The following is a 26,597-nucleotide window of genomic DNA, read 5'->3' as shown; positions in this document are numbered from 1 at the left end:
ACATTCCTGCCCACATCCTGGTGGGCCTCAAGCTGACCATGACGAAAACAAATGGCCGTGCAAAATGCCAAACAAATCAGTCGCAATTACGCGTCGCCCATTGAGAAATAAAAGGAAAAGGAGAGAGAGAGTGAAAAATATAAAATGTATTGAGGCCAGCGGGCCAAGGGTGAAAAATAAATATTGTGTGGGCCATCGAACAAATGTAAAACATTAAATAATTTCATTTTCTTTGACGTAATGCGCCGCAATGAGCCACCAGCTCAATCAGAAAGTTAAGCAAACAAATTGCAGAATGAAAACAAGCAGCAAAAAGCTGAATTTATGTTTCTTTTTTTATAATTTCTGTTTTTTCTTTGCATTTCCCTGTTGCGCTACGCCGTGCTCCAAGAGGAACAACAATAGCATTGAGGAAAATGTGGAATATAGAGAACAATGTACACCAAGGGCTTACGCCATTCTGAGGCAGCGAAAGCAATTTCCGTTCGTTAAACCTACATTTCGAAATTAAATTTCTTACACTTGAAAAGTTCGCAGCTTCAATATTGCGAGGCGTTTTTCATTTGCCACGGCGCGGCGGCAGCAGCGCAATTATGCTATGGGGCCAGCAAGGCGGCAGTTAAGCCGCACACCCACACACCCGCACACACACCCGTATACCCTTGACACCGCCAGCCACCCACAACAGCTGAAACAAGCTCTGGCAAAGTGAGTTGTAATATGGCGAAGGCGCCTTTAAAAGTTTGCAAAGCAGGCCCCAAAAAAGAAAATCATTTAAAAATATGTACAAGCGGCAAAATATACATGAAAATATTATGTAAACAAAATGTGGAGCGTGGGCAGAATCTGGTCTGCTCTTACTACTACTTATATAGCCAGCCAGCCACTCATTACGACCTTCGATCCGAGGCAGAAGGAAAAGTTCGACGCGCTGTTTGCGTACGCGGCCGCTGCTGCGGTTGGCGAGGCCTCGAGTTTTCCTCTTTCCATTACAGTTCTTTTTTTTTTTGTGTTTGGTGGAAAAATTGCTGAGTATTAAATATCTATTGAGTCGAATATTGTGGCATAAATTGAGGCGCGCTGAATGCTCGGGAAAATGTTGCTTGTTTTTCATTATGATTTTGGAGCTCTGCAAAATTTCCAAATTGCTGTCGCCTACGAAATTCTTTTCTTATGGAGCTTAATTGAGGTATTATTTGTGTCATCGATTCGAGGCGAGCTTTTCAACGAGCTGAACAGCTGTAGAGATCGTGAGTTCTTTAAAGTAACTTTCTTGCCTTTTTCCAATCTGGTTTTCCATTTGCTATATGCACACGCTCACGCACACATACGCACTCTATCCTATCTAGCTCATATAATCTGCTTAATTTATATGAAACCTCCCCTCGGTCTTTTTACTGCATGTAGAAAAAAAGATAAGCCCAACAACAAACTGGGGCAAAAAAATGAAAGAAAGGAGAATATGAGACACGAAAATTAGAATAAAAGGGCAACATTGCCGGACCAAAGTCGAGACCGTCAATAAAATCTTTTTTTATAGATTTTATTTGCATGCTCCTGGCGAGGACACAAAGGGCGTTCAGGAATAATAGCCCCCAGATATGGGGTCGGCCATAAAATTGATATAATGTGAATGCAATTTGCTCGCGTTCTCTATGCGTAGATATTTTGTTTTAAATTCAAAAAACCAGGCATTGAGCCTGACACCCGATGAGCTAATTCGACGATTTCCTGGAAGCGAGAAGATTAACTTGCGACATTTTGGTGTGCAGCAAAAGTTTCTTCAAGGGGCTGTTCGGACAGAATACTGGCACGAGTCCTGAGTCCTGTGGCCTGTGTCCTTCGTTCTGACAGTAGTTACCATGCGTCTGGCATAAAACAATGCCATTAAATAGAATATTTAATTTTATTGTTTTCGCTGCCGTGTCCTTGCCCAAAATACGTCATACAAAGGGTCGGCCTCAGAGAACGACGCGCATATTTTAAGGCTTAGCTACAAAAATTTAAATTCCGTAAGCATCCCGAGGAGATATTTGCATATTGTTCATTTTACTTTTTCCAAAAATTTAAGCTCAACGACAATTTTCCTTGTCTCTTTTTTTTTTGTCTTTTATGAAAAGGCGTTCAAAATCATGCAAAAACCGAAAAGTTATAAACATTTCTAATATGAAACCCTTTTTCTCTGTTTTGCATTTTTTTCATTGCAGGTTACAGAGGACGACTAAGCCGAGTCTGATTAAACCGATAAAGGTATGTCCGAAGCAATGTGAAATGCATATTTTTCTTAATGATCAAACAATAGATACCCTGTGAATTGGGAAAGTATCTGGCCTATCAAATTATTTTGAATTACTTCGAAAAATTATTTTCTGACAGATTATTTTTATTAAGCAATATATTTATTCTGAACGGAGTACTTCTATATACGTTTCATTAAACCTCTTTCTTAGTTTTTGAATATATCGTTTAATCCAAAAAATATTGACAATATTCTGAAAACTATAAATACATATAAATATTTTATATACTATTCATTTTATGATAGATGAATATATGATTCATGAAACTTATTGATGGAAATCTTTAAGTATGCCCATTCATTAAAAAAAAAAAGGTATGGAACGTTCTTTATGCAAATAGCATTAAATATGCAAATCAGAAGCTGTGTCGTAGCTTTGAAGTAACTTTTAATTTTTTCGCATTCATTTCGTGCTGGCTGGCTTTCAGGCAGGCTTTCATTCGGGCCTGTCATAAATGGCTGTCTGTTTGCCTGTTTTACCTGGGCCGTCACGGTTTTGGGTATTTGGCCATTCAATTCATTTAATTATTTATGAAAATTGCGTATGCATATGTGCAGGAGGCGAATAACCATTCGTCAAAGTTGTCTGTCATATTTCATTGAGATTTAAAAATAATATTTATGCACTTGCGGGACGGCAAACGGCGGCACAAACAGAATTTCGATTGTGGTTTATTAACTCAACGGCATGGAAATTATGGCAAAAAGCGTTGACCATGTAAAAGGTGCACTGACAAATGGCCAGCACAATAAAAACCAATTTGATTTATGAACAGCTTAAACATGGCTGCCATGTTAACGCCGCAATTGTGGCCATATAAAAATGAAGTACACTTTTTGTCAACGCACCTGACAACCGCCAGGCAGCAACTGGCCAAAGCTGGGCCCTAAAAAAATATCCCAACTTCAGGTGCGTGCGTGCCCAGCAGGTGCTCAAATGTGGCCACATTTTGCGGGGAGACGCCACGACAGTGGCAATAAAAAGCAACTTAAAATGATTTGCGGCCAAGTTCTTTCACTTTGATTCACTTTGACCAGCCTAGCGACATGTCCTGGCATCTAAAATTGGGTCGCAATTGTGGTTGAACTACTTGAACTTGTTGGGCAGTGCTCTATACTACTCAGACAAGGTGAGGCCTCGGCTCACTGAGTAACTTTTTCAAATAAACATTATTTGTAGCGACAGCTTGATACCGTAATGAAAGGCAAGTTTGCACTTCTACAATCCACCTTTTAAAGTGTAATTGATTATTCGTGTATTGTATATCGAAACATGTCGTTTTAAGCTTTGTGCAGCTAAAGGCTTTTTACATAGACTGATTAATTATAAAAATATATATATTTTTGCTTTTAAGCCCTAATAGAACGTATTTCAATTTTTATAGCCATATATGTATGTGTGTGCGTCTGCATATTTTTTTATGAGAGCTAGACTCTGAATTTTTTTTTGTTAAATCTTTTCCGAAGCAATCAGAAGCTTTATCGATATTTTGTGCTGAAAGTAACCTTGGTGAATAGATAAACCCTATTTCTGTTGTTTTTGCCCTGTACAAAATATTTATTTGCAATGTTTCGACAATTTTTAAAGAAAATCCGATATTGTGGAGTCTTATTAGATATAAAAGCTGTCTAGCTGTTGTTTTATTTTATTTTTTTTTCTTAAACATATTTTTAACAGTTTTCAAATGTCAAGTGATTTCTTTGAAATATCACTCGCAAAAAGAAGTGATTAAGGGCATATCAAAATTTATAACCTTGCAAAAATACAGAAGCTTGGAAAGAAGCTTATTTGTTGTGGGGGCGATTCGTGGAAAGAGATTGTCGTCTGAGTGTTTCCAGTGAAAATGTAATTCATTAGGAAATATTTTCAAGTACATGAAAAATGCCACCAACAATATTCGCAGGAATGACAATTTTCAAATGAAATAAAGGCATATCAAATGAATTTCAAGTGCATTAAGCTAATTATTTAAAGCTGTTGAATTTAATAACAGCACAACAAATTTCATTGGCAAACGGCGCGTTTAAAAAATTTCATAAAAAACTCTTTCACTCTTCCACTCAGACTTGATAAAAATAGAATTAAGTACTTGTGAGTAATTTGGCAAAGTCTTTTTGTTGCGAGCCAAGAACCCACATTAAGCTCGTTTCTAAGGTTAACAAGTATGCCGCATATAAGTAAATAGAAACATTGTAATTTATTTTTAATGAATAAAAACTCAAGGTCTTAACTTGGGTGCAGGCGGGCCAAAAAATTAATTATCGTTGGCAAACAGTGCGAGAGAAAAATCATTGCAAGCTTTCGCACAGCATACGTATATATAAATATATATGTCTGTGTGTGTATGCATGTATATATTACTATGTAAGCCGCCTGCTTAGGCAGCCCGCGTATTTCATTACAGGCGGCGGCACTTGAGCGTTGTTAAGCTAAAAGTAAATTGCTTATTAAAAAGCAGCCTCAGCGTTTACACACGCAGATACACACAGTCACATAGATACACGGGCTAAGAGCCGGGTTGGGGGTAGCCTCATGAGGAGTGAGCCACTCATTTACACTTGAAGTGGCAGCAAAAGCGAGAATTAAGTGAGTGGGAGCTGCAGACAACACATGAGGCGGCATGTGAAGGGGGGCTGTCTGCCAGAGGTAATGACAAAGCGCCAAGCTGAAGCTGAAGCTGGAGCTGGAGCTGTTGCTGGCAGGATCTCTGTTAGAGCGCGCGCTAAGGTCCTTGAAGCAATCGACTTAATGCTCAGCCTGTTTTGTATTTAGTTTGCATTTACATTACACGCACACACACACACACACACGCACACCCACACACACTAACAGCTCGAAGGACAACTGCACACATGACTGCCTGCCCCTCTGGAGGGGCGCACATTTAATTTTCTACACATTGTGCCATGTCCTGATAGATTAACTGGGTATCGGTTTTGCCTCTGTGTGTGTGTGCCAAAATAAGTTGTGTCCTTGCCAAACACATACACACACGCACACAGATATACACACATGCGCATATAGCCCCGTGACTCTATGTTACTTGATTGGATGACTGAGACACAGTTCGAAAGTCAAGGTAGCCAGAACTTTGATTGGGGGTGTGTCCTGGGTATGCTGCACGCTTCAATGAATTTTTGTCAACGTGATTCGCATTAGAATGTGTATTCAAATGAGTACATAATTTGTTTGTTTGTCTGTGTGCAGTTAGATATGCATAAATATCGGCAAACGCCGAGGCGCTGAGCTGTTCCCATTTTATGAGTGCAATTATGTGGCATGTGGCATGTGGCATGGGGTGTGCCTATGTTGGTGTGGGCGTGTCCCTGTGAGTGTCTTTCATATAAATTTCAAACAAATTGCAAATAAATTGGAGTTGTCTTGGGGTCGCCATTGTCAACCCTCACAGTCTCTTTAGTGAGCCCCACAAGTTATTTAAAATATGTAAATTTCGTGCAGCTCATAGTCAACCACCCAACCAGCCACTGCCGCCCTTCGCACCACTTACATCCTTATCCGCAGCTACACACACTCCACACACACACACACACACACAAAACGCACAACAATCCCACAGCTTTTATTGCTCTTCGCTTTGTGTCGCCAGTTTAAAGACCAGTTTTCGTCGCCGGGGCTTCTGTGGGGCAAGTCGTCGAGGCGCTTAAGAGCACCAGTTCGGCATATCCCATGACATTTAATTTACTTAAGTTCACTAATCCTCCCCCACACCCTTTTGGCAAGCCAAAACCAATCACATGCTGCGTCTGATGAGTATTGTCTGCCTTTTTAATTAAATATTGTACACGTCCTTCTGCACGCCATCCATATGAGAGTCCTGCGGCGCAGGATGTTGAACAGTGCTCTTTTTTGTGTTTTTGGCCAGTTTTTGTGGCTGCCCCTCGGGCCAGAGCAAAGTCAAAGCGGATTGATTTAATGTTAAAAACGCAAATGCGTTACTTATTTTATTTACATTCACATTCTGATGGACAGCTGGCGGACATGCGCTTTTTGCATTCAGCCGATGCCAAGCGGAAACAATAAATATAAATCGCTTCGAGTGCTTATGAATGCCCGACAGTGCATGCAAATAACAAGCCAAGAACGATACTCTACTGCATTTTATTGTTTGAGTTAAATAAATAAATATATATTTTTATGTGAGTTCTATTAGCCATTCATCAATCAGTTCATTGAATAAATCTTATTGTAACATCTGGTTAGCTGCATTTACCAGAAAAACTACCTATCAAATATATCAAAAAGAAAGAGGAAAATTATATTATAAAGTCATCATCAATTTTGTATACTGTCCTGTATATAATGATTCTTTGGGTTCTTGCTTTATTTATTTATACAGGCTTAAAGTATATTGAGCAAATAAAAAGGCAATATTAATTGAAATATTATTCAAAAAGCAATAAAATCAAATCAATTGCAATACATAAAAAATAGTTAAACGTACGAAATTTTTACTTTTTTTTTTATATATAACAAGAACTTTAAGAGAATTCCATAAACTATTTCATATAATATTTTTAACATTATTTGTGGACCTCAAAAATGAATTTGTTGTCTGTGCTCGTTATTTATCTTAAACATTTGCATTAGAATTTTCTTTGAGAAGGTTTTAGCTGCAGTTGTGTTACTCTACCCAACAAAACGATGCATATTCAGCGCTCATGCCATGAAAATAAAATAAATTGTATGCAAATAAAATCAATCAATAATGAAAAACTACAACAAATGGCGGAAATGCCAATCAAATAACTGTGGCTGGCAAATATTTGGGCCATTTGTGTAAAGTGTTAATGCTGTTAACATTTTTTTGTGCTGCTTAAATTTTTTAAACTGGGGCATGGAATGTGATTTGTGTATAATGATGGCTGATTTCAGCGGGTCGCAACACAAACTCAACAAAGCGTTAGCATTTGTTCAGCCAGTGGAATGGGCTTCTACCACGCCTGCTACCCGCCAGTCGCCTTCTGCTTTATTTTCGCGCATTTGCTGTTTATATAAAACAATAATAATAAATTTTGTGGCAATTTAGAAGATGGCAGCATTGTGACGTCGAGCCTTTTGTTGCCATCGAGGCTTTGACTTTGACTATGCCCAGCGCCAAATCCGCGCCCAGGACCACGGAGTTGCCCTCAATTTTGTTTAGCCGGCGGCTTCACTTGCGCATTGTAAACTTTCGACATTTGTGTTTCTGTTTCTGTTTCTGTATCTGTTTGTGTTTGTGTTTGTGGAAAAGTTTTGCTCTTTTCCGTTAAATTTATTTGTTTATTTTGCGAGAGCCGATGGCGAATTATTTTGGGCCCATTGATTTGGTTGCTAGGCAGTGGTAATTATGTAACCATATAATTGACGCACTTTTGATTCGTACAATACCGTTTAAATTTACAATACAGCACACACACACGCACACATACTTATACGTTTATTCGATATTTGCTTGAGCAGCATGATATGCCGCTGTCTTCCTTCGTTGCGTCTCTTTAATCCCATGCCTTAACTTTCCATTGATGGCCATTCGAGACGATTGAGATTGAGGCAAAAGATGCTGAGGCAAACGCAAGGTCCAAATACAAAGGCAAAAGGACTCTGGCGCCATTTTGTATGCCAAGCATACATACACATCTATGTATATGTGGGAATATGTATATGTATGCATATGTGTGCTTGGGTGTGTGTGGCAAAGTGACGATAAAACATTTGCTCCGATTGCCTAAGTATGCCATACCAGCTAGTATAAGGCACGCAGGCAGCATTCGAATTGTTATACCCTGGCGATGAAGGGTACTCGCTTTCAATGGCTATGTTTCCATTACATAACAGCTGAACCTAACTGGGATGCTGTAAGAATGTTGTTACACTTTGCATAGTCTTTAAATAACAAATCAGAACAAAGCATTTCAAATTGCTATATTCTTAGTGTACTTTATAGAAGACTATATAGCTTAGGGATACCCATTAAAGAAAGGTTTAAAAAGACCTGTTAATTTGCTTGTCATTTTGGTTACATATTATTATTATTATTAAAGGAATCATTATATTTAATATGATTACGCAATTCTGACAACTATCTCGCTTGGGGAATCGAAGTCTGATCTAGTTTGAGATATTTTATCAAGTCGATGAGCCCGCCACAAGTTAGCTTACAAGCAGAGCGACAGTGTTTCCCATACCACAATTGTTTTTTATTCGCTTCTTTTTGTTGATTTCGTGCGATTTATCTTTAAGCTTGCAAAAGCATATCAATTTCGCCTTTTTTTTTTTGAGGATCTCGTTTATTTACTTACTTGTATTTTATTGATTTTCCGCTTGGCGTTTTGTCAGTCAATACGTGTTTTTCAGTGCGCTTTGCAATCAGCCGAATTTCCACACACACACTGGCACACACACGAACACACACACAGCATACTTAACATACTTAAGTTAATGACCTGGTGTTGGTTGGTGGGCCGCTTAGCCCAAAATCGAAGCAAGCTGCTCAGTGTTGTTAATTTAAGTAAAAAGCATTTTAGCTGATGTGTTTATTTGCCACGCCCAGCAGACGCACTCACACGCACACACATACAAACACACGCTGAAAGTGGAAGTGTTATCCTGGGCCTCCGTAGCGGCTCATATTAGTGATAATTTAGTTGCTCTCTAGTGCTAGCAGCATACATTTATTGTATGCCATATAGCGATGGCTTTATACGGAGTTTTCCAGCACATATGTATACATAGATTGTGTGTGTTTGTGTGTGTGTGTGTGTGTGTGTGCGCTTTGGAGCTCATTTTTGGCATTTTGCCAGCGCGCCACATTGGCGTCCTTTAATGTGAAAATGAGTTGATGCTGAAGCAAATGTGTTGGCTGCTCCTCTTGCCAGATACACACATCTATTTTTCCATTATGAAACGCTTGAATGAGCATTTATGTGCATGTTTTCATATAGTATATGACTGAAATAGATATATGTATATGCCAGCGTACTCGAATACGAAAAATAGTTGATTTAACGATAAAACCTGCTGCCAAATGTTAAACTTTTAGGTATTGTGTCATTGGCAGCATCAAAGGGCTTAGATCTTTTTTAAAGTGGCTTAAATGGTTTGAAAGGCTTTTAATATCAAATATGATTGCATCCATTCTAAAATGTCAAAAATGTTTTTGACTAAAATCTAACGATTTCACTGGATTTGCTTTTTACTTATTTAATTCGGCTCGAAAATGTATGCAGCATAAATAAATGAACACATGGTCTGAAATTGAGCAGCTGCATGTTTCAGCCATAAATTATCCAACACTGGCATTGTGTTCGTTTACAGGCTCCAAGCATTAATAAATTATGGTCACACATAATTCGCGTCAGTTGCTAATACGAAAAATTGAAAGCCAATTGCGAGACTAATACAACGTCTGTCGGTGTGTGTGGATGTGTGTCTGAGTAACAATTATGCAAATGTGTGTTTGAGCGGTAGACATGTAAATACGACAAATGAAACATTCACATGGCTGCCTTTAATGCATGCGCAACAGAAATTTGAAAACAAAAGAATTACAACTTGGAGGCAAATAAAAAATTGCACAGAATTTGGCGAACATAAATTATGCTAAAGCATGCGCCGACACACAATCAACAAACAATTTTTTGGCACAGCCAAACGACGACAATTTCCAAACAGACAAACAAACGACCAACAACAACAACCAACAAAAACAACAACAACAGCAACAGCAGCTGCTGAATTCTCCCGGTGACCTACAAATGCCTGGCACACAATTTCCATAGCATACTTTTCTGGGCGCGTCCACACAAATTGCAGGCCATTAATTAGCGGCACGCGCCTGCAGCGTTGTAACTGTAATGTAAATTAAAGCCACCATTACTTTAAGAACTCTCCCCTACAACAATTGCATAAGTGATAAAAATGCTGTTAATAATAAATAAATACAAATAAACAACATACACACATGCACATGCATGTAAAGCTGACCAAGTGTTGTATATACATATATTTCATATGCAAGGTTGCTGTCGCTGCGGTTTTCTGCTTTATGTGCAAATTGAGTTTCTGGCATTGTTCAGCTCTGCTTAAATTCTCCGGCATTGCACGGACAAATTTAAAATAATTTTCTCATATATTATGTTGCCAGGAATTCATAGATTACATGATTTTCATGCACCCAAGCAAGAACCTATTAAATAACTGCCAGCTGCTTCTGCAATACAGTTTGTAATAATTTTTACAATTTTATATGTTAAATACGGTAAAAGTAAAATGCAATTCATACAGCAACCAATTTTATTTTTTATTGATTTCTGTATATAACATATTCCATGTACATATACTTTTATTATGACCATATGGCATGACATTTAAGTGACAATAAAGTCAATTTGTTGCCACCAACAAGTATTCAAATTGGCCTGATTAATTGCTCTGTGAAAGACATTTTTATTTTGCAGATGTTCTGGGCAAATATTGTATTTATCAACAATTCTGAATTCACATTCCTGTACTGGCTAATTGTTAAATGCTAATGAAAAGCATATCACAATTAAAATTACCTATTAATGCATTTGCTTTTAACAATGCTTTGTAATTATTGCTGCACATCAAGCCAAATGAGCCTATCTTTAATGGCAAATAGATGCTTCTTCTCCTGTATTACATTAGCTAACTTGGCCTAACTTGCCTAGTAGCTGATACTTAGGCATACAGCCTGGCGAGGGCAGCTCCAAAAAAACAGCCGGCAAAGTGCCAATGATTAGCTTAATGTGTGCTCATTTTGCAGCTTTGCCGAAATAGAAATAACAGCGTAAATAATATATTTTTCTCTTTTATTTGATTTTTTTATTCGGGTTTTTATGCGCGCATTTTCAACATTAAATTGCCGTCTTGCTGAGGCAAAACTGAGCGGTGCGGAGCGTTGCCGCGGCCAAATTACCGCAAATCCAATGCCCCCTGCCACAGGCTGACATTTAATCAAGGTACAGCGTAAAGGTAAACAAACGGAAATAAGCGCAACTTCCTGTTGCTGTCGCTGCCGTTTTGTTGCTGTTGTGTTCGCATACGAAACGGAAATACAATCAAAATTGTGTAATGTTTGCTTACCAGCAGCCAGCAGTGGGGCAACAAGGGCATGTTACGTGGCACGTTGGTTTTATTTTGGCGTGTGTGTGTGTGTGTGTGGGTGCACGCTTTAGTTCTGCGCTGGGCTGTCACCTTTTTCGGCAGCTCTGTCGGTTTGCGGGCTTTTCGTGGGGTTTTCAGTTTGAGGTTTTCAGAAGCGACAGCTTGTGACAGTTAGCTCGGCAACGCGCTGCTAATGAAATTTGCGCCCAATAAATGATTAGCATTATGCCATTGAATATTTAACGCGTCCATTTACAAGCGTATTTATTGGCATTGTTTGTAAAATTGAATATGGACATTGCTGGTTCCATCTACGCTTTGGAGCCGCCGTAGGGCTGCGGTTAAGCGTAACAGGAAACTTACATTTCGGCTTATTAGTTCGCTTTGTAAATGCAAATGGCTTTTCGTGGGGGCTGCGTCTGCTGCTGCTGTGGCTGCTACGGAGAATGAGGTGCTGTCAATTATAATTGATGCCGTGACAAGTCAATTGTCAGTCAATTGAGCGGGGGCATCGGCAATGCGGGAAAACAAAGTCACTTTGCCGGCTATGGGCTGGCAAAATTAATGCGAAACATGCGTGAAAGTGCCAAATTGGTATGAGACAGGTTTCTTGGAATGGGTAATGCCTTTTCAAAGCAATATTGTTTGTTTAATTATTTAAACAGTTTGAAGTATACATACGAGGTGCGAAGAAACAGAGGTTAGGGAAACTCGGAGACAGTGCTCACATCATACAGACATAATGTATTTAAGGAATGACCGACTTACATTTGGCCTTACTTTTCAACTGATGCACCTAACGCTAGCATATATCGCTTATTATTATAAATAAATATTTAAATAAAGTCATATTTTTATTAAAAATACTGATGCCAAAAATAAGACACTTTTCCTGAGAACTCTTCTTTCATATAACTTGTTAGCTCTGGCTCGTTCTGCAGGACTATATCTTTTTCGTAGTTGCAATCAAATGCAATCAAATTCCCGTAATTTAGACTAAAAATAACTCTCTTTCTGGGCAACAAACGCATTTGCTAGTTGAGGCAAATAAATTGTATGCTATTTGTATGGGACTGCAATCACAAAAATTCACATCCATCAACACATTTACGAAAGTGGCCTCCATCGCTCATGCCACATAAGTTGTGGCAAGTGTGGTGAGGGTTTCGGGGGCTGCGGGGCACAAGTGTCCACATGTCCATGTGGATGTCAACAGCACCAACGCCTTTTTATATGCTGCAAAACAATTTTCAAAGTCATATTTTATGCCATCAAAGGCATTTGTCATTTATGCGCAAAATGTTTGGCAATTTCCACCGCCCAACCATTCCCACAATCTGCGCCCCGACCCCCACAGCAAATGCTCAGAACTCAAGCCAACAAACTATGTGAGGAACGTTTGGAAAACATGATGTGAGTGCCTGTCATAAAAGCATAGGCAAAGGGTAAAACATACTCGTAAAGTGTTCCGAGACCATGGAATACGGAATATGAAGAATGGTAAAGGGATCTACGGTCCATGGTATATATGGTATGTACTGAATATGAATATGAAAGGCGGAACGAGGCCAGCAGCAGATGACAATTTAGCAAACTTCTGTTATTTGTCTCGCTATGCAAAATAAAATAAAAAGAAATTGTTACGCAAAAACTTGACAGGACAGGAGCAATTTGATTTTGGCATTAGTTGCCCGACTGCCCGTCTGCCCGGCTGCTCAGCTGCCTGACGCTGACAAATTTTTGTTTTTTCCATTGGTAATAGTAAAAAATATGCGCGCGTCAACTTCGACGCAGTCTGTGACAGCTCTCGAGATTGCCATGAATATATAAAATCATGCATGTATGTGTATTTATTTTAGTATATGTGACTGTTGCTGGGGCAGCAGCGAAAATACTAAAATGACAATTCATGTTTATTGAATTCCCTGTAAATATTGCTAGAATTTTGGTAGATATAAATATATAAATACTCCTATTTTTGGGCGTATACGTAATATGTGTTCTCAATTATTCTCCAGGACGTATACGTAATATTTGCGCTGAATCAGCGATAAGGCGTATGCGTAATGTGTGTACCAAATTCGCACGCATCCGTTTGACTAGTCTTGTAAAGAAAATAATAAGTTGGACGTTTATCATATGTTTCTAAGAACTCTGAAAATTTTCATGTTTCAGAATATATACAGGATTTTTATTACAATATTAATAAACAAATGTTATTTTAATACAAATCTTTATTGTTATTGTGTTATTTAGTTTTGACAATTTCAAATAGCACAATTTATTCTCAGCATCTTAGTTTATCAACAACATTAATTTCTTATTGATAACAGGGTATAAAATGTCTGCCATTTTATAACAAATACTTTCTCGTGCTTTTTATTTTCCCAAACTCTCTTCCTCCCTCTCTCACTTCTTCTCTCCTTCTCTTGCCTTCCCTCTCTGTCTCTCTGTATCTTATTCTGTTTTGTTTGTTGAGTTTTTGTTCGTTGTCATTGAGGCCCGTCAAAAAGGCTGTCATTCTAAATGTTGTTGTTGAACGTCGATGCTGTTATTGTTGTATTTGCTGGTTGTTCTTATTGTTGTCGTTTTTTATTGTTGTTGTTGTTCCTGCTGGTGCTACTGGTTGTTGGTACAGAGCCAAGCATTGTCACACAGCCAGCAGCCAGAGATACTCGCACTCACATGCAGTTCGCGTTTATTGTTTGGCAATAAATTTGCTGGATAATAATTTCAGACTGGCGTCATAGCAATGATAAACTGTAGATGATATATTATTGCGTTCTTAGTCCAGTAAATACACGACTGCTCCTATCCAGCCAAAACTCGGTCCAGACCCGGCTCGGTCTGTGCTCTGAGCTCTGTTTCTCTTTCTGTTTGTGTAAGCAGCCGGAAGAACGGCGCTTAAGTGCGTCGTCGGATTTGGGAGCAGCCCGCTGTTAACCACCAAGCCGGCTTAGGCAACCGACTCAACTTGAGTAGCTACAGACTGCGACCTTTATATGTACAATATGGCAACGCCCACCGCACGTGCGACTCTCAGTGCCGAAAGCCTTTTCGCATGCAAAATGTTGTCTCCTGTTTTCTTGTTCCAAAATGTTTCTTTATAGATGCGATTTTTATGAGTTAGTGCGACGAGTGCTCATAAATTTGATGGAACCCGGGCGCCCCATGCCGCCTTTAAACATATTTAAGTAAAATTTCGTCAAAAATGTTCAAGTATTTTATCGGTTGCTTATAAATTGGGCGGCTGAAAGGTTTGTGACAGTAAAGAATGATAGATGGTACCCAAACTGAATAAAACAGACTCGCCATATAATAGACTGGGCCACGCTCCATTTGATGAATGGGCTGTGAAGTACATATGTGAACACTTGTTCATGTTGAGATACATAAATCATGTTCACTCTATTATATACAATTAAAGAATTGTTTAAGAAAAATACAAAATATCTATGTACAATCAGCAAAAGTAAACTTATCAAGAAGAAGTAAGCGTGTTTTAACCTTTACAGAAATTTGCAATTCAGATGACTGTAAAAGCAGGCGGTGTAAAGCTCTTTTTTATACTTTTCACTTAAAAATCATGAAATCAAAAATGTGAATGGCATGAGCCTGCATGTCGGGGTACTCGACGGAACCATACCCTGCATGCAAATCTTAATTAGCAAGATGTTCTCCTTTTATTGAAAGTAATATCTATTTGTTATTTTTATCAACATTTTTTTGCCTGTATAAAGTGTTCATAATGAAATATATCGTTAATGTATTCCAGTGTGGAAAACTAAGTTAAATAATAAATGGCTTTAATGGATTGTACATAATGGAAAAAAGTGATGCTGTTTAATACTATACGTATTGCCACTCAGCTCTATATATAATAACAAATCCGCGAGGTTTCACAATTGACTCACCATTATCATTTGAAAATAATACAGGGTATAACAAATTGAAATTTCGCCAAGAGTTGTGTTTACGGCCGCTGTTTCATCAATTTCTTAAGTCCTTTTTTATTTTTTTATTTATGTACATTTAAAACAGCGACTCAAAGACCTGTCTGCACAATCATTCCATGGCAACAACAAAGTTTGTAATTTCTTGGTCCCCTGAACTCATCTCAAAGAGAAGCACCTGTGCGTATTTTCACCTATGCCACATCAAAAAAAGGAGGAAAACTCAAATTAAAAGAAAAAGAAACCGCAATACAATGCAAGCAATCGAAGGACGCATGAAGCATGAGGTTGACAGCGAAATTTGCTGGCTGTCAATTTCAGGCGTGCCAAAAAATATATTTATTCCGTTGAATATGCATTACGCAATACGTTGGGGTGGTGGGGACGTTTTCGTTGCGGGTTCAGGAGTTCAATATGTGCGTGGGTTATCGATTTTCGCGATGGGGCGACGGGTCGCATCCTTTTATCGTGGCACATGTGTGGGAAGGGGCGCATCTGTAAGAATGCCACACGAAGCGAAACGAATATCTTAAGGATATACGAGTCCTGTGATTTTTCTACGTAAAGAATTAAAAAGCCCAGCGCTGTAAATAAGCATCATTTTGCAGGTCCTACTGTTCCCTGGTCAATGGACCGTTCAGGCCGTGCTGACTTATCCGACTTGCCGTTGCCGTTTGCCAATGCCGTAACGTGAAATGAAAGCACGTAGCATTTTCATTTTGGCCAGCGTACGGAATGCCAATTACAAGATCTGGCGGCCACAGAGAAACAGGGAAAGAGACAGAGAGAATGAGAAACAAACAGCGAGACAGACGCTGAGTAAGCTCTAGGGGTGGTCAGATGTATAGAGAGATAGAGAGAAACGGCCAAGAAAAACACGAAACTCATTGAAATGAGTCGCGCACTGTCTGCGCGGGTTCGCCTCATAACTGATAGATGCCTTTTGGCGAAATTTTTAATAAACTTGTGTGGCTCCTTGAGATGCATACACACACACACGGATACACACATTCAGCTGGCAGGACACGCTGGAAAAAAGGCAAGGCCTGGCGCCTACGACGCGTTGGCGACGTTCGCCTCGTCGCTACCTTTTATTTCTGTGCTCGGGCTATGTCTGCGGCGGCGGCGGCGGCGGCAGCACTTAAAAGTGTTTTATTATTGAGGTTTGCAATTGGAATTTTAATTTTTATTTTATAAGTTATGCGTGCTGAATCTTAAACATGCCACATAGAGATCTCCAGGATGACTCTTTGTCTCGCTCTCTTTAGCTGTCCTCTTAGCTCTGCGGCTGTCAGCCTCTTGATTTCTTAAGCTGCTATCGAGTTGTTTTTGTTGTTGTTACTTTTGCTGGTTATTTATTATGTTTGTACGTGTGCGTGCTGATTATGTGTATGTGCTCGTATTTCGGTCGCCGCTAATAGTATGCCTCGGAAGGCAGGACACACTTGCACACACACAGTCACATGTGGCGGCTACTTAATATGCGCACCTGAGCAAACACAACGCCAGCACCAAACTTTAAGGCCAAACCACGCACTTGAGGTGTACTGGGTATCCAAATAAAAACAAGCGTGCAGAATAAACAAAGTTATGCACCCTGTTCCGTTTGATACCCTATATTTTTAAGTGTAACTTACCTAGAAAATTGTATTTGATTTGTAATGAAACAAAAATCTGGATAATGCTGACGAGTCCTTAAATTTCTACGTATTTATAACTTTCAATATTTTAAATAAATTAAACAGACAATTTTAGGTGAATTCTAAATTGCTAAAAAAGATAATTAATTATTAATATTTCCTATTATATAGTTGCTTTTTACATTACGTTGTGCATCCATTAATGTGTATATTTGTTTTTAAGAAGTCGCACTCTTATACAAACTTGTTTAACAAGTATTTCTACTCAAACAGTAAGGGTAGAAAAAACTATATATCACAATGTCAGCGCACTTAACATAGTTTATATGTGCGTGTCGCTGGTTTAGAGCTCACAGCCCCCGCTCTACCCATTTAGCCATTATGCACACGTCGCGCATAACCATAACGATTATGCTAATGCTCTGCGAGGGGGTGCGTGGTGCAGGTGTTAAGGTTGGGGATAAGAATGGGGTTAGCTACTAGAGGTACTGGCTGCCAGCTTGCTTATGATTTGCCTTGGCTTATTTTGAGCGCCCGCGCGCACATCGCGTTATTTACATACCTTAAGTAGTTGTAATGGGCTGCTGGTGTGGCTGCTGTTTTTAGCCCCAGCACGACAAAGTGTTGGCGATGAAGGCAGCTGGCAGTGTCCTTGGCTGAAAGACGAATATGCGAGTTGTCTAACAGACAAGAGTGGCCATTGAATATGTGAATGTGACTGTGAACGAGATGAGCTAGTTTTCATTATAACCACATTTGGTCTTGGCTTACTTTCGGGTATCTCATGAGCTTGCATTTAATGCCAGCTTACTTGGATCACAGTACGTACTACTTATTTCTGTATGCGTGCTTGGCTTTGCTTTATTCATAGGAAAATTCTAGTGGAATTTGCAGATAGTTCAACTGCAAATAAAGCACAAGTGACTTTTGTTTATTATGACCGCGTGCAGTTGATATATGCAGACCATTTCTGAGTCTAGTCAATTATTATTGTACTCAATTGCAGAAACTAAAATTTTATTAGTTAAAATTAAAGCATATAATAAATAACTACAAGTGATTGTTTTGACATTTTTTCATTTTCATATCATTCCATTTCAAGAAATTTTATCCAATTGATGGCTTGCAATATGTTAAGAAACCATCTATTGTACAAATATTGTAAGTGAATTTGATCAATTTTATGCAAAATATGATTATAAAATATTCAACAAAGCAGCTGTTGTCTGCCTTGCGCCAACTTTGCGCTGATATTAAACTGAAATTAATCTTCATCAAAAGTTGGGCGGCGCTTTAATTAGTTTGGCCAATCGAGCAGCTCTGGGCCTCCAGATTCTAACTTTATCTTTGTCTTGCATATTATTGACGCTTATCCATTTAAGATCCAGTTACCGCCGTTTTGTTTAGAAAATGGATGGTTCTTAAAAATTTTACTGAACAATATGTCAAGCAATGAGAGGTATGCCTAAAGACTTGAGAGGCATTCGAATGAGCATGGTTTTGTATCTATTTTTTATATATATTTGAAATATTAAATAAGTAAACCTATTTTCACAAAAGACTTGTACATGGGCATTTGCCACAGCCGAGTCAAATATGAAGAGAAAACAAATCAAATCAAATGCAGACTTCGTCGAGTGGCAGTCAGAAGCGGCAGTAGGAAAATTTTTCGGCAAACAACAACAACACAAATAACAAAAACAAATTAATAGAAAACAATAACAATTCTCTTTATTATTATTACTGCAGTGAGACTGGGAAAACTGGCAAGAAACAAAAAAACCAGCACACAGAACAGGACTCACAGATTCTAACAGTTTCCAAGTGCCTAAGTTTTTGTACTTTATTTTATTTTACTCTGTCTGGTAGCAAGTGTGTGTGTGTGAGTGAGTATGTGTGCATGTGTGTATGTGATTCACACAACAAAATGCAAGTAAAACCCAAAATTCTTCTTCTCCATTGCGATGGCCTTGCCTAAAAGTCTGCCACACTTCGACGCGTTCTCAGGGGACTTTTTTTGGGCAGATGCTTGTCCTGCCAAATGCTTAAACATACGAGCATCTTTTCATACACTTGCTGAGAGAGTTTTATGATTTAATCACTAAATGTGCGCCTTGAAGTAGGCTTGATCAACAGTCGAGTCCTTTTAAGCATTTCGGCTCTCTTGCAAATTAACCAGAGGAGTTTTTACACAGATATGTGACACAAGGGTATTTCAGTTTCGGCACCTCGCAGAAAACTCTTCACACTAGTTGTTTTTTGTATGAACTTGCCACAAACAACGAATCGCTCAAAGTGTGAACAAAGTGTGTACAGAAGCTCAAGAAATCAGGCCAAAAAATAAAAATAAGATAAGAGCAAGAAACAAGCGCATTGAATGCGTCTATCACAACCAAACTTTATCCAGGTGTAAGTCCGGTTGGGGGTGGGGACTGGGTTGTACGAGGCGTGCGTTGTGCCAGCTACGTGCATTGCATGTCGAATGTTTGGTAAAAACAGCCAGCAGCAACAACAGCAGCAACTTTATCTAAAGTACAACTTTTGGCTCACACGCCTCAGCCGAGCACCGAAGCGGTTTCCTGTTTTTTGCCTGATTTGTTGGCACGCCCCATGGGGCGCACAGGGCTTTGCTGTCGGTAAATTTGTGTTGTTTTGGCAACGTTTTTTTTTTTACCCGCTTTAAACTGAAAATGAAACTGTTGTTGTTTATTTTACGTTCGTTGTAGTTTCTTTGGCTGCTCGACGCTTACCTCCCTCACCCTCCTACATTTGCAACATGTGCCAATGATTTTTAATGCGATTTAAGAATATCACAAAAAACAGCCATTGCAGGTTGATTTCTGTGCTTTTTTTCTCTTTATTTTTTTATTTTTGTTTCCCTGCCGAGAGGCTTAAGTTTGGTAGCACAACCTTTTTTTAAGTGGCCGGCCAATGAAAATGTTTTCAAAGGTGAAACCGAGTAACATAATGTTTTGTAATGCCTTCTGATAGTGTCTCTGTGTGGGTGGGCGGTTGTGTGTTTCTGTGCGTGTGACTTTATTTAATACCATTAACGCAAATTGAATGTTATACGCAGTTAAGCCCTTTGAGCCATTGCATGCGCAATTGAGTTTTCGGATGTGCCGAGTAATGCCGCCTCCCAAGCTCTTTTGCCCAGACTTATAGTCCTTAACATTTTCGCATTACTGCTTCAGCGAGCCAAACAAGTAAGTGGCCCAAACGATTGAATCGATATTGTAAATTACATAAATTAAGCAAAACGTATATATTCTAGAATGTACGTTGTTAAAATGCTAAAGTGTAATAGGTGGGAAAAATAAAAGGGTATATAGAACATCATTTTAATAATCATTACTAATATATATATATCCTTCTTTGGTCGAAGATCCGGCACAGTCCGATATTAATGTTATAAGATTTTCAGATATATATGGAAAGAAGAGTATAACTAATAAACGCCCAATTTCGTTAAGATACCTGTATATAAATAGAAGAACCTTTTATTCGAGCCATCATTTCTTACCCTACCTATATGATACAGTGGTCCGATCCGCTCGGTTCCGACTTATGGACTGCATTCAATAGAAAGATAATGATCTATAATATATATACTTTTACTAAAATATATATATACATAGCACATTTAATGCCAAATTTATAATATCCTCTATATGGTTAAAAAACAGATTAGTGGTTCGGCTTACTCCCTGCCACATCCAAAACATTCGCTTCTATATAATTCATAATTTAAATGAAACTCTTGAAATTATAGTTTTTAATATCTACTCAAATGTGTTTAGATGAGTGCAGAGAAGGCTCAGAGTTATTTATGCCATTGGGCTGAGTCTTTCTCATAAATTGTGCGCAAAAATTTGATTCAGATCGAGTTTGGCTTGATTTTAGTTTCGGTTCATAATAAAAATTGAAATTCCGCAGCAGCCTGGCAAAGCATACTTTTGAGTGCAAACCCAATTTGGCAAAGTATTTTTATTGAAATTTGCAAATGCTTCATTCTTATGAAAAGTGCATTTAACTCTTTATATCATCAGCCGTTTATTCATTTGGCTTCTTGCTGCATCTGGCTGTGCCACTAACAGTTTCATCAACGATCCAATAACTGCTGAGCAAACTCGTAAATTCCATGGAGCCTCCATCGCACCAGCCAGTATTTCGAGCAACTTCTTGGCCCAGTGGCATTGCTTTTTCATTTCCAGAGTGCAGCTGAAGCAGAGTAGGAGTAGCAGGAGTAGGAAGAGCGGCAACGGGTAAATGTTTAGCATAAGCTCGTTTGCTGGCCTATTTCAATAATAATAAAAGCAAAATACTTGTGCTTGTGCAGCAATTGCGAAATATTGCTCATGAATGCCGCGCTTACATAAATATTTAAGTTGAAACATTGGCACGAAAAGCATTTGGCCAAGACTTTCTCTCTCTCTAATAGAAGACGAGCGATGGAAAATAAAAGCCCGGCCAGCTGGCAGAGGCCATGATGAAAGTCTCCATTTAAGCCATCTTCTCTGCATATTGCATAGACGAGTAGCTCGCGCAACTAGCAGCTGTCGAATGAGTGCGTGAGTGAGTGGGTGAGTGGGCGAGTGAATGATGTGAGTGTGTTCCTCAGTCCTTGGGCCAGAAAAGCGTTTTTCAATATATATGCCAGCTATAACTTTAGACTGTTAAGACTTTAAATGGGCACAACTTTGCGCGCGCGCACACACACACGCACAGTATCTACACCTCTGCCTCGCAGTCTTTAGTATACTTTCACGACAGCTTGTCATTTGTTGTTTACTTGTTTTCATGTTTTATTTCCTATTTTTTCTCCTCCCTGTTTTTTTTTCTTGCGCTGTGCTGCTCGTTTTGCCGCTGATACAGTTGGAAAATAGAGCTATAAGCCGAGTATCTATCTTGCATCTTGTTGCTGTCATTTCAGGCTAATGTCTTCGCTCCAGTTTCCTTTTTCGTGTTCAATGTCTGGCTCTTGTCATGCCTCTGCCCATCACACAGCCCACTCGCTTTCGCCCGCTTTCGCATTTCTCGAGTATCTAGCCGTTCTTCATGCACGTCAGCATCGTTCAAGCCTGCTTAATGTGGCATTCTTTTAACCAAGTTTCCTTTGCTGACGGCATGCAGCAAAACTATTTCTTAGACATGAGTATTTCCTCTAGCTTTTATACAAATCAAAGCCTTAACACTAATTGAATTTGTATATGAATTTGATATAGTAGATAATAATTTTTCTTCTCCTTTACTTTCAGCTCTTGTTGATTCAAAGTACAACAGAACTTAAGAGGTATGTATGAAATATTTTAAATATTACAACAAATTTAGTATGAAATGGAAATAACGTAAATACAAATTATTTCAACAAATATTAAAACCTTTTATGTATTTAAAATACATTTCATATTCACTTTACCATTGAAGTCAATTAAAGCACTCAATAGCCCAAACATATAAGATTTGAATAGATATTCAATTTGTAGCTAAAGTATGAAGATAGATAAATTATGGAAAATGTTATGTAACAATATGAAAGCATTCATATAGAACATTTAATTTATTATGCCCTTTGATAGCAGGGCCTAGTACATGACTAAGATTATTATAGGTGCAGTTATCTATGGCTAAGCGTAGACAAAGCTTAATTTATATCCGCTTTCTGGAAGCAACGTAACATTTTCATACACATCTCTCCATACAAAGAGTAGCTAATTTTCACGCCTATTCGTAGCATACTTAATACCAGGAATTGCCAAGCGGCTTTGGAGGGTGGCTCCCTCCCAGCCGGCACAGAGATAAGCGGCTTAGGCTGTTCGCTTGAAGTGCCAACGAGCTGTGACTCATAAATACGATACAGCAACTGGGACCAGCAGTTAGGCTAAATAATGTAGTCTGAGGTTGTGTCACATTCCCAGTTGGCTCTCCTATCTGCCTAACCCGAAAAATGCCTTACGGAATTCTATCAATAATGAAATTCCTTGGCCAGCGCTCCCTTCCTTGGCTTGGTAGGAAGTTTGGGTAGCAGCTGGCAGAGCCGACTCTACCCATTCAAATACACTTAAAATAAACCTGCAGACTGTAGGCTAACTGCAATTAAAAACTCTTAATTGTTTATTAATGCGCACTTCCATAGAATGGCGTGAAAAAATAAATTAATTTGCTGCTGTTTTAAATATGGCGCAGACGATTTAACATGCCACGCTTGCCTGCAATGGGAATCGCAGTCGCAGTCGGAGTCTGTGTCTGATAAAAATAAACCCCTCCGTTGGGGCGGCGCGTGAGACTTTGCCTAATCGTTGCATCTCGTTTGGGTGGGTCCGAGTCATGGAGCTTGGGTGTCTACACTTTGATTTATGCGGTCTGCACTTGTTTTTGAAGGGGAGCTGCTGCTGCTGCTGTTCTTGCATATTCTATATTGATGCGCGCATCCAATTTAATTGCTTGCTGGATTTTGGATTTCCACACTAAGATCGTGCTTCCTGCGGCAGCACCAGAATACAAAAATAACATGAACGACATGTAGTTTGATGATTAATGTGACACTTTATATGACATACGCACAGTGGTAAAAAACTAAATGAGGGGCTTTTTTTTTAATGCAGAAATGCGTTCAGACAGTATTGCCAATAGCACTGAAATAATTAAATAGCCATTTTGATTAATAGCGTAGATCTAATTTTAAATTTAAAACCATTTTTTATATTTTTACTTATTTAAATGCATGAACCTATCTAGAAAGTATTGTGTATAGTGAGACAAAATGAATGTTTCAAGAAGAACTAGTAACAATGTTTTAAAGTAGCAGATGCGAGTCTCTTCTAGACATATAGTGGGGTCACATGGATTTTATTGGCGTGTGTGTACTCTAGATTTTGAAACATATAAAAGCTTCTTTTTATCCATTAAATATATTTAAAGCTCTTTGTTTACGTGATGGATTATTTGGAGAGATTTATTTGTTACTTAAGATTATTTTTTTAAGCTCACTTGAAGTAGCCAATGTACTTTGGAAGCTTCTCGTATAAAACTCTTTTCAAAATGAGCCGAAACATTTATCGATACATTGTAAAGAAACATTTAATACGAAATTCTACGATTTCGTTATTAAAAAATTAAACAAATTTTTCGTGAGAAAATTGTTGAGCTTCTTCCCACTGTGCTAAGCAGTCAATGTTTGTTGCTTGGGGGTGAAAAAACGATTTTGACTTGTCGCGAGCGCGTGAATAACATGAATTGCGTTATGAAAAATGCATAACAGACATGTACTGGGAGACTGGGGTGCGTGGATATAAGATTGGGGCTTTCGCGGCTATTGGGGCTGTTGCAATCATTACAGAGCTGAGCGATAAGCGACGTTGCATGCGGTGACACAGCTGACGATTGCAATATGATGTGTGTTCGCCTGGTGGCATGTTCAGCATCTTTGCGTGTACTAGTTGTGCATGTGGCTTGTGTGTTGTGGTTGACAAGCACGCGAATTGATGTGCCACTTGGGCGAAATGCTGTTGACTTTGAGGGATTTATGTGGCGCACTGCTGACAGCTGCCAAAAATTAGCTGCCAGTCGAGCCAAAAAGCTGCTCGCTGCCGCGTATCTGTATCTGTATCTTAACTTACCGAGTTTCGAGTTCAGACTTCAGGTCCGGGCGGCATAATTAGCAGTGGGTCGCAAACTTTTGTTTAGCTGCAGCCCAAAACATGAGCTAAGCTGACTTAGCAGCTGTGCTTGCTCTTATTATTGTGGTTGTTGTAAGCCAGCTGCATGCATAAACTAAAACTCAAATTTGCGCACAAAATCCCAAAATGTCAGTGACCAAAAACAGGGCAACCAGATGAGGTAGGGGCACCAGCAGCAGGCTGGTTGCCAAGGGACAACCTCAGCCAACAGCAGCAGCAACAACATCAACAACAATAACAACAACAACAACATCACCAGCCACTGCAGCAAAAGCAGCTATAAAACTGCTTCGCTCGACGCTCATTATTCAAATGTGTTTTGGGGCCTGACTATGCAAAATGGTCGAGAACCGCCACATATACCCACAGAATGCTACACACTTTTGTTGCATGCTTTCATTCTTATTATTATTTTACACATTACATTTTCCAAAGTTATTATCTGATCCGCAACGCTGTCAGCCAAGTACATTTTCAATATTACACAACCATTTATTTGTTTCAGATAAATGTACTTTTCTGCTCTTTGGTCTATTAAACTGTTTCTTTCTCCAGTTTTGTCTCCAATATTTGCTCAAGATTTTGGGCAATAGGAAAATTTAGTAGAAGTAAACAAGCTACGAATTTGTTTTTTCAAATTATTTGGCAGTTGGGAATTATTTCCCGATTTTAGCTAATTTAGGTGACCTTTTAAATTGAAGCAAATGAACACATAATTCTGTATGTCCATTGTATGAAATGCTATTAATTGATGGTTATTTTTGAAGAATTTAGAAATATATTAGTTTAAGTTAACTTCAATAATTTCTCTTACTTTCATTGGTAAATTTTATTTTTTATTGTGCACTTGGAATAACATTTCGCTGTGTTAGGTGTTAATCTTTAGCTGATTCTGCGTCAAGGCCTGTGCGCTGGCAGCACAGACCGAGAATGTGGCAATTTGGCCATGGCGGGCAATGTATATTTATTGCGGTTGTATAATGCACCAATAATGTGATCAGGGCGATCAAGCAACCGGGACTGAACCTCATTGCAGCTCTTTAAGGCAAATAAACTGAAGCTGTAAGTAGATGGTGTTTTTGTTAGCGTTGAAAATGTTTAAAGAAATAGTGCGGAGTTCGTTTAAGGGGCGGGCATATACATTGGGAAACATATTATTTTGACTGGGTTTGTTTTTTGGCTTAGTAAATTAAATGAGAAGCTTAAATATTTAAGTTCAAAAGCTGATGTAGAGATTGCTTATGGTATTGAGGAACTTTCCAATTATAAATCTAAGCTGCACATTTATATATTTAACAGGGCAGATTCCCGTCGAGGTAATTTCTACCTGGTCACACATTATAAAGCAATACTAATTTAATATGTACGCTATATACCTGACAAAAGTTACGAGCATTATGCAAGGTCCAAGAATTGTGAATAGCACAAAGTGATTCAAGCAAACGAATGCATTTTCTCTTCGGACAATTAGCATACATGACAGTGCTCCCCAAAGACAAGACTGACAATGCTTTGATCTCGAAATGCTCTGTACGCGTGTAATATCGTCGCATATAAATCAAAAGGCGAAGCGTTTGTGAAGAGGCCCTCTTCAAAGCAATCGCAGGCCCAGCGCAAATGCTGAACTTCAACTGAGCAGAGCTACACAGAGGACCACTGCGTCTCTTTGGATTAACTGGGGACACAAGGGGCAAGTGTAAAAAAGTGCTTCAACAGCGGATTGGAAAGTCAAACGTTTGATCTGCCCCCAGGCGATTGTCACGCATGTTGGCCGACCTGGACGCGCACTCTGAGACTAATTAGCGCCGGAATGAATAAAATGCCAGCCGACTCTCTGGGTCTGGGAATGCAGCGCACATGCGTTTAATTAGTTGGTCGAGCTGCGCGGGGGGGGGGGGG

General features: G+C 39.0%; 1 protein-coding gene and 1 long non-coding RNA gene across 2 annotated transcripts in view; one reads left to right on the top strand and one right to left on the bottom strand.

Annotated features, from left to right (window-relative positions):
- kek2 (kekkon 2) overlaps nucleotides 1-26,597 on the top strand; it is a 50,908-nt gene that overhangs the window by 7,371 nt on the left and 16,940 nt on the right. The window contains exons 2-3 of the mRNA XM_002051593.4: nucleotides 2,208-2,250; nucleotides 22,278-22,312. The gene's annotated coding sequence lies outside the window, so the exon portion shown is untranslated. The remainder of the gene's footprint in view (nucleotides 1-2,207; nucleotides 2,251-22,277; nucleotides 22,313-26,597) is intronic.
- LOC116651575 (uncharacterized) lies at nucleotides 25,513-26,186 on the bottom strand. Its single transcript, XR_004304585.2, has 2 exons — nucleotides 26,075-26,186; nucleotides 25,513-25,758 (listed from the first exon to the last, which is right to left on the bottom strand). It is a non-coding gene; the product is annotated as an uncharacterized lncRNA (long non-coding RNA).

The sequence above is a fragment of the Drosophila virilis genome, chromosome 4 (assembly GCF_030788295.1).
Source record: "Drosophila virilis strain 15010-1051.87 chromosome 4, Dvir_AGI_RSII-ME, whole genome shotgun sequence".
NCBI classification, from domain to species: Eukaryota; Metazoa; Arthropoda; class Insecta; order Diptera; family Drosophilidae; genus Drosophila; species Drosophila virilis.
This window is presented reverse-complemented; position numbering and strand designations above follow the sequence as displayed.